Below are 9,998 nucleotides of genomic sequence, written 5' to 3' on the forward strand. Positions count from 1 at the left end.
TGCATCTCCTTATCCATTTGGTGTGTTCCATTTCCATTGTTTTACTTTTTAAGCAATTGTTTTCTTTTTGTGTAATTCTCTTACATCACTCTCATTTCTTTCCCCCATTTTTCTTCTACCTCTTTTATGTGATTTTTTTAAACTCTTTTTGAGCTCTTCTGTCCTGGGCTTGAGACAATTTCCTGTATTTCTTTAGAGTTTTGCCCATAGGTGTTTTGATGTTGTTGCCCTCTTTTGAATTTGTGTCTTGATCTTCTCTATCACCACAATAACTTTCTGTCATCAGATTCTTTGTTGTTGTTGGGTTTTGCTCATCTTTTTTTACTTTTTTCCTTTCTTTTAAATATGAGCTCTGCTCCTCATGTAGGAGGGGCACTGTCTCAGGCTTCTTGTGCCAGGGGCTGCAGGTGCTGGCTGTTTACTGGTGCTACAGTGATATTGACCTGAGGTCCACAGGGGACCCTCATGTCTGGTGTTGCACTGTATTGGTTGGGGTTGTGTGGCTGTAAGAGGATATAGAGTTCTGGCAGCCTACCAGGTGTTGAGCTGTCATCCTAGTGCTGGTGTCTGTCATGTGCTAAGGCTGGTAGGCTGGTAGGCACAGAAGTGTTTCCCTGGGATTACACTGAAGCTTGAGGAGGTCTGGTCCCTGAAGGTTGCCTTTTTGCCCAGGGCTACACTAAACCACTTGGCAAGTTTGTGGCTGCCTATTTGCTTAACTTAACTGTAGGGCTGGTGTGTACCTGCTTGCTAGGGGCTGTGCTGAAGCAAGTGGTGGTTCTGAGAGTTGGAGTCTGCTAGGTCCAATGGCTATGCTGTGGTTGAGGAATATGAGAGCCTCAGAATCTGTCCCTGTTTGTAGAGGCAAGGTTTCCTGCTGGTTTGCTGAGATGCTTCTTTTCCTGGACTCTCCTCCCCTTTTACCAGAGTCAGACAGAACTGTGTTGACAATCTTCCAAGTTTCTTGGGCTAAAAGATTGTTTGACCCCATCTTTTTGCTGGTCCAACTATTATTCCAGGATTTGTTTTGGGGTGCTATTTTATGGTTGTTTGGAGATGAATATAGGAGAGTTATGGTGATTTACTGCTTACTCCCCAATTTCAGCTCCCAGAAGTTTCTCAACATGTATTTAAAGTATCTATTAAGTGCCATGCACTGTGCTAGGCCCTTGGAATACAAAGACAAAAGGAAAAATCCTTGCCCTCAACAAAATGTCAAAGACCTGTGATTTCATTGATCACATGACCAATAAGCATCAGAGGCAGAATCCAAAGGCAGGTCTTTTTCAATCCAAATCTATCCACTGTGCAAGACTGCCTCTTATGTTTGTAATATTTTTAGTGGTATGCCTACAGCTTGTTCTTAGTCACGTTATCTAATGAATCTATAAAAATAATAAAACCTAACATCTTTGTAGCACCTTAAAGTTTGCAAAACACTTCACATATATTACCTCACATGATAATGTCTCACAACATTATTAGCCCTGTGAGATAACCACTATCACTATCCCCTTTCACAGGTGAGGAAACTGAAGCTAATCAAAGTTATTTGACTTACTCAGGTCACATGGCTAATATACATCTCAATTGCATATTAGCATACATATCAACATACACAGTATTGAATGTGGGTCTTTTTGACTTCAAGTCCAAAGTTCTATATACTGTGCCTCCTATCTGTCATGATTTCATCTCATTACAGGATTTTCCTTCCAGTACTGTAGACTGCCCTCATCCACAGTTGCCCTTCTTATTTGATTAAGGTCCATATATTTGCCATTAAACTGTGAGCTTTCCTTTAGTTTTCATGATATACCTAGGCAACCAATAAAGCACATAGCTGTTTACTGATTATTCCTATCTTCATGTTATCAACACATCTTTTTTTTTCATTTTTTTCACATCTTCAATTATATAATTTGTAAAGCTTCTCCTTCAAAATTCCTCATTTATAATTTGTTACAGCCTGTCCATGCCTGCCATGAACTTCTCCATTGCCTTTTGGCTGATTCTCATCTTCCAATCCTCAGAGATAGTCATATTCAATAACTTGTAGCTTGACATGTGTAGCGCCAATGTAATATTCACCATGCCCACAACAACCATGATACCATGGCACAATTCTGAATCATGAAATACCCCAGACTCTCCACATAGAAGGCAGAACCAAAACATTTATTCAGACACCAGAGAGCCAAATCCATCACAGCAGCAAAAATCTATACACAATAACAACGCAGAGGACAGCACTAGCCTCAAGCCTTCCCCCTGCTAGGCTTCCCACAAACCAGCTCCATTAAACAACTCACATGCAGACTCTCTTAAACAAAATCACAAACAAGCTCTTTCACTCCCACTAGCCAGCAGCCTGCATCCTTCCTAGCTCTGACTGCTCTCTCACTAACTTCCTCTCACCTGTGCTCTAGCTCTACCTCTTCTTGCTCCACCCATTCAGCAAACTGCTTCCACCACAGGCTCCATGGAACTCAGACGCATGTGACTCAGGCTTTCATGTGACCCAGGCAGGGCACATGGGCCTATTCATGAATATGAAAGATTTTCCATTTAAATTACCATTACAATAGCATGAGTGGAATATTGGTATTTTTTAAGTGGGTCCTTATTTCAAGGAGAATTTTGAGTAGGAAAAGAACTTTTCCATTTTTCTAAAGCAATCCCAGATCATTTTCCTCACCCTCTCCCCTCAACCCTTTGGTTCAACCCAGAGTCCAACTCATTATTGATCTGTAGTTTGCCCAAAATAGATAAAAAAGTTATAATAGGTCACCCTTCCACCTGCATATCTTAGGTTAGACAACAGTCATTCTTCATCCTCTTGATTTGTTCTATGTGAATAATTAGGCCAAATTCCTTTGAGTGATTACAGATCTCATTTAGAAGGCTCCACGCTGGTCTGGGCCTTGATATGATCAAAACAATGTCACTGGGAAACCAGGAACACCTGGAGAATCCCACCATTTATAACAAATCTTTTTTCAACTTGAACTTTGTACTCAATCTCCTCCAAACATTTTTCACGCTTTATGTCTTGCTTGATGGTAACGATCAGAGGTTCATCAAATAAATGAATAACTATTGTTAGTTCTTTATAATAATCTTGTATAATATTGATGTCATGAGATTCACCTTGTTTGGGGTAAGACACTGAGGTATTTTACTCTACCAAATCAAATGCCTAAAAAAAGTCAACAAGCAAAAACAGTGTGATCTTGTATTCCCCACATATTTTATTCAATTGTTTGATAGTAAAGACATAATCTATCATGGAATATCACTTTGTAGAAGCTTGTCTATTCCATTCTAATATCCTTACAAAGAATTCCCTCAATCTCTTTGAAGAGGAATTCTCATTAGAAAAAATTACATAGATCAGAAAGTAAGTATGTTGGTCAGTAGTTATCGACATTCTCTCAGACTTGGTAGGGTGTTTTTTTGGTTTTGGTTTAGTTTTGGAGGGACTGGGGGTTTTGTGTGGAGGATAAAATAAGGTCTGAGATTTTTTTCCACATCTTTGGTTTTTTTCCTTCTCTTCTCCTTTTTCTTCAAGGCTTTCAACATCACATCAACTGCATTGCAGACTTCCTTTGTGTATATTTATTCTAGCTTGAATTTGCTATAAAAATCCCCTCAGATCTTATTCACTGTTCACCTGTTTCTAGCCCTTCTTCCTGTTTCATTCTTAAATGATCTCAGTATAACTTTGTTGTTTTTTTCCCATGCTTTCTTTAAACATTTTTTCTCCACTATTTCTCATTATTTTATACTCACAAGTTTCCACCATTTTTCCCATAAGGTTTTATCATACAAGTTTATATTCAAAACTGGTATTGCCTTTAACTGACACCTCTCTCTCTCTCTCTCTTTCCCCCCTGAGGTCAAGGACAATAAATAATTCTCTTTCTGTGGTATCAGATACAGTTAGAAGCCTAATCAGTGTTTGCTAACAGTATATTTTTTAAATTTGTTCTCCAAGGCAAAGGTCACTCCCTGAACACTATAAAGCTAAAACTAGGTCAGTAGGTCATAACCATGTGACTTCAACTTCTTTGATCTCACTGCTCGGAATAGAAATGCCACCTGAAAAGACAAAAAAAGTAGATATCTATCATGCTGAAATAGTGATGAGTTACACAGCAATGTGCCACTTAACTACATTTTCAACACTTCTGGTTGCACATTGCAACATCCTGCATGTCTGGTTAATGCTGTGAAGTTCAACATAGTTCACTGGTCATCAGTGCAGTGCTTGCTCTGGAATTTCAACATCACTTATCTTAGACAGTATAATAGTTAACAAAAGGAATTTATTTATAATGACTGGTACAATAGTATACATTAAGATACTTATTTGCAATAACATGTTCTCATTCATCCATATAGAACCGTCTCCAATGCCTCCTCCTCCTCTTCGTCTGTGAAACCTTCTTTGCATTCCCATGCTAGAAGTGATGTCTTTCTCTTAGTATATTATATTTCTATTACAAGCTTATATTCTAATTTACAATATATTTTTCTGTGTGCATGTCATAATATTATTGGTTCATAGATCAAAAGCTATGAGAATTCTCACAGGCCATCTAGTTTAATACTCCTCATTTTATAAATGAGGAAACCTTTCCCTGTACTATAGCGTATGCTTCTTATGAGAAAGAAATGTTTTATTTATGCTTATAGCTCCCTCATTATCTAATAGTGCATTTTTATACCATAAATGTTTGTGGATGAATAGACATTTATGGTTTATGAGCACTTAGCAGCCTGGCCCATAGTAGGTGCTTAATTAAAAACTTGATTGATTTTAATTATCATGATTGCCATGGATTCATTAAGGATAAGGCAAGCAAGATTAATCTAATTTCTCATTAATCTGTTTTCTTTTTTTTACATTACCCAGTAGATGGTTAAGGAAAATGACGTGTGTGTATGTGTTTGTGTGTGTGTATAGTATATTTGGATTTCTACAAAGCATTTAACAGAATTTCTCACATTGTCATTGTGAACAAAATGGAAAATATGGACTGGATGACTAAACCAATTAGGTGAATTTGGACCTGACAATTGATAATTAATGGATTAACGTCAACCTAAAGAAAGGACCCTAATTGAATGCTCTAGGGTAGAACCAGGATGGATGCATGGAAGCTGTACTTCAGTTCAATTAAACAAAAACTTAAGCTTCAAGAGATTTTGTTTCAATACCTTTTTAAATCACCTTGTCCAAAAGTGAAATGGCTTTCCTTATGGATAAATGAATCTGTCTGGAAAAAAACATCTGAACCATGTCATATGAATGTATGTAACAGTAAGTAACCCACCACACACAAAGGGACCTGCTATCACAGGTTCTTTGATTTGCTTCTCTAAAAGGAAAGACAATTTTTGAGGGGTTATCAAGCACATTTATCATTCAGTTCATTCAGAGGAAAAAGTCCACACCCTGAACTTCAGAAAAAATACAGAGAAATCAAAAGTCAACAGACAGAGCTTCCAAACTGTCTGACATAAGCAATACATATATCATAAATCAACAGACAGATCCAACTGTCTGATCATAGTTACCAGAGAGGAAAACACCAGCATCTGGGTTTTCAAAGCCAGGGGACTGCTTAGCAGCTTTCTAGAGTCCCATCTGGCACACAAATCTTCTTCCCCAAAACTAAACCCCAAAATAAAACCTGGCCCTCAAAGTATTTATGCACTTTTCAGAGCCAGTGGGCATGACCCTCTGACTCAGTACCTCAACAGGAAAAAAAAAACAAAAGGTAGTTGAGACTCTCCTACAAAACAACTCCCTTAATCAAGCTTCCCTCAGTGGGCAGGCCCATAAATGGATGGGGAAGATTTTCCTTAATCACATTCAAATAGAAGCATTATATTTCTTGATTTTACTAAAACAAAAAGACAAGAGATCCTACTTTGTTTGGTCTCACAATGTAAAGGAATATTATTGAGTAGTAAGGATATGAAGAATTCAGAGAAATGTGAGACTCACATGAACTGATGCAGCATAAAATAAGAATTACCAAGTGAACAATATACAAAACGACTACAATAATGCAAGTGACAAAGTCATTAAAAGAGAGTTAAATTCTAAGTAGAGAAACAATAGAGAATATATTTACTCCCTCATATTAGAGAGGTGAGGAACTAATAGGACTAATTACACACATATGTATGTATGGATGGATGTTGTCTTATACAGTTACTCTGTCATGTTTTTGTCACAATGAAGGATTCATTATAGATGGGGAGTGAAGTGACTCAATATAAAAACGTATAAATAAAATGTATTTTTAAAAAGCATCATCTATCCCTGGAGGGTTGAGGACCAGTTGTCAAGACTGCTTCAAGTATGACCTGGACTAAAAGACTTCTGAACAGAAACCTTGTAATTGAAACAACCCCAAACCACTATCAGTTTTTGGTAGGCTAGGATATATCTATATCTACATACATACATACACATGTGTGGGTGTAGGTGTTACTGTTGGGATGAACTTTGAACTCATCTAGATTTGTTCTTAGGTGATAGACATACAGTTCATCATTATGACCATTACTCAAAGCTCTTCTAGCTTTGTGTCACTTGTCAAAGCATATTCCAATGACATTACCTTTGAGTGTTCAGGGTCATCTCTATGTCATAATGAAAAATCAAGAGAGGTGATTTTCATGTATCTTCATCCTTTAAATATCTATATATACATATTTATATATAAAGTCATGTATAAATATGTTTTGTGGGAAAATATTCTACATAATTTGTTTTTATAAAAATATATATTTGCTCTAAGATTCTATTATCTTATTAATTTTCACTAAAAAGCAGTCATTGAAATTTAGAGAATACATTTAATAAGTAAGGAATTGAATTTAAATTTACCCTCTAAAGTAATCAGTAATGAAAACTTTTGCAATTTTCATCACAAAAAAATGAGCTTGTTGCTGCTCTTTATACACAACACTCCATCCCAGATCCCTTGCGGTTTTTACCTGCCTATGCCTATGACTAAAGTACACTCTCTCCCCACTTCTGCATCTTATAATCCCTAGTTTTCTTGAAAGAATCATCTCAAACTCCTGCTTCTACTTTGTCTTTCCTAAGCTTACCAGCAACTGTGCCATCTATAAATTATTTATTTTGTTTGCTTTGCCAATATTTTATATGTACTCATATATGTATATGCTGTCTCCCCCTGAGAGAATGTCAACTCCTTAAAGACTTACATTGTTTCATTTCTGTCTTTGTCCCAACACCCAGAACCATACTTGGCATTCAGTTGGCCCTTAATAATTGTTGATTAAATTGTCCATATTGGATTTTTTAAAAATAATGCTTTATCTGATCTCTTAACTACCAATTGACATTGTTAATTGCTGTAAAACAACAATTATGAACATTAGAAAAATGCATGGTATAGCAAAAAATACACAGAATCTGGAGTAAAGGGATTTTTTTTTTGAATCTTGGATTTGATATTGACTACTTGCGTGACACTGGACAGGTCAGTTACAATCTTCTTGTCCTCAGTTTCCTCATGTAAAATAATATGATAGGACTAGATATTCCATGAAGACCTTTAGAATTCACAATCTTATGACTATCATCATAGGCTAATATAATGCAAATCATCTACCATTTGGGAAGACTGAATCATTTCATATCTTTTAGTAAATTCATTTTGGAAACTGAATCAAAAGGGTACTAATCGATGAGCTAAAATGTACAGGAATAAATTTCTTGTACAGTCAGAAATAGATCTATATCTGTGTGTGTATATATGCACATATATACAATATGCATATATCCAATGAGTGTGTACAGATATTTCACATGCATTAAACGTATGTATACATACATGTGTCACATAAATGTGCCTTGCATATTGTATACATGTGTTACACATATGTGCACAAGTATGCAATGTGCATATACCATGTGTACATATAGTCATTCAGGACTCCTGAGTGCAGTACTTCCAGGAGGCCTTTACAAATTGTCTATTATTAATATAGTACTATGTAGTGCTTGGTACTGTAGACACAGTGCTCCCTAAGTTTGCTGAAAGGATGACTGAATGGCAAGAGTTAAAAAGCAAATTTAATGCTGTAAAATCTTTGGTACAACATCTCACTGATTGTCATTCCTACTGAAAAAGCATTATTTCCATTTCATAAAGCAAAAAAGTTGTGTGAGGGCTTTTCTCCCAAATTTGGTGCCAGGTTCTCCTGCTTCAGTTGCATTCCTGAAACAAGACGGTGAAGGTCAGAGTCAACAGATTTGGCCATATTGGTGATGAAGGCTGCATTAACTTCAGGTGGAGTAGACATTGTGGCCATAAATGACCCCTTCATTGACCACAGCTACATGGTTTATATGTTCCAATATGACTCCACCCATGGCAAGTTCAAGGGTACTGTCAAGGCTGAGAAGGGGAAGCTAGTAATCAATGGAAAAGTCATTACCATCTTCCAGGAGCAGGATCCCATCAATATCAAATGGGGAGATGCTGGAACCAAATATGTCGTAAACTCCGCTGTAGTTTTTATCACCATGGTAAAGGTTGGGGCTCACTTGAAGGGTGGAGTCAAGAGATTCATCATGAATGCCCCTTCTGCTGATGGCTCAATGTTCATCATGGGAGTAAACCATGAGAAATATGATAATTCCCTTAAGATTGTCAGTAATACTTCCTGCACTACCAACTGCTTGGTCCCTTTGGCCAAGGTCATTCATGACAACTTTGGCATTTTGGAAAGACTCAGGACTACACTTCATGCCTTTACTGCTATCCAGAAGACAGTAGATGGCCCCTCTGGCAAGCTGTGGTGTGATGGGGGTGGTGCTACCCAAAACATCATCCTTGCTTCCAATGGTGCTGCCCAGGCTAGGCAAGGTCCTACCTGAGCTGAACGGGAAGTTCACAGACATGGCTTCCACATTGCTACTCCCAATATATTTGTTGTGGATCTGACCTGCTGCCTGGAGAAACCTGCCAAATATTATGATATCAAGAAAGTGGTGAAGCAGGCATCAGAGGGACCCTTGAAGGACCTTTTGGGCTACACAGAGGACCAGGTTGTATCTTATGACCTTAACAGCAACACCCACTCTTCTACCTTTGATGCTGGCACCAGTATTGCCCTCAATGACCAATTTGTCAAGCTCATTTCTTGGTATGACAATGAGCATGGTTTATAGCAACCATGTAGTAGACCTCATGGTCTACATGGCCTCCAAGGAGTAAAGTGGAAAACCATAGATCTTCATCCCCAGTCAAAAAAGAGGAGATCCACCACTGGGGAGCCTACATTCCTAACCTATGTTCCTATACTGCGGATTCCATATCCTATTCACATCCTTGTCCTGAAGCACCCCTGTAGTAGGGTGGAGAAGCCTAGAGTCCTGTATTGTGTATGAAAGTCACCAAGGTTACTCAAGGAGCTACTTTTAACTTCCCTCCATGCTCTAGGAGACAGTTTTGTGAGCTGCTATGGCCCAAAAACAAGTCATTATCTGAGACCCCAAATTCCCACACTTAATTACTAAGCCTCCCCATACTTAATTAGTTTGGTCCTAGACAAGAGACCCAGTGCAAATCTGGGCCCCAACTCAGAGCCTTTCTAACTTGGCAAGACTTTTTAGAATTTTCCATACTGGACAATTCTAGTCCAGTTCTAGTCTTAGTAGCATAATCTTTGACAACCCAGGGTCATTTTCATGTCCTCATGACACAATAAGCCTTCAAAGCAGAATTTTATTAATATATAATGTAGCCAAATCTTATTCAGATGGGAACCCTTGCTACAGAATAAAGGAATTAAAGTGTGTTTTAAAACACAAAGCAAATAAATATTTATTTTTTGCAAGTGTAGTGGCTACCCTCCCCAACCCCACCAGGTCATGTGCAACCACAATGCCAATTAACCACAGGAGAAATTCACCTGCTGAGAGTCTCCTGACTGGCAGTTAA

At 37.8% G+C, this 9,998-nt stretch overlaps 1 pseudogene; it reads left to right on the forward strand.

The window, feature by feature from the left end:
- Window positions 1-9,305, forward strand: part of LOC140507715 (glyceraldehyde-3-phosphate dehydrogenase-like) — a 43,226-nt pseudogene extending 33,921 nt beyond the window's left edge.
- Window positions 9,306-9,998: the final 693 nt, after the last annotated feature.

Source organism: Notamacropus eugenii, chromosome 5, assembly GCF_028372415.1.
Source record: "Notamacropus eugenii isolate mMacEug1 chromosome 5, mMacEug1.pri_v2, whole genome shotgun sequence".
NCBI lineage: Eukaryota > Metazoa > Chordata > Mammalia > Diprotodontia > Macropodidae > Notamacropus > Notamacropus eugenii.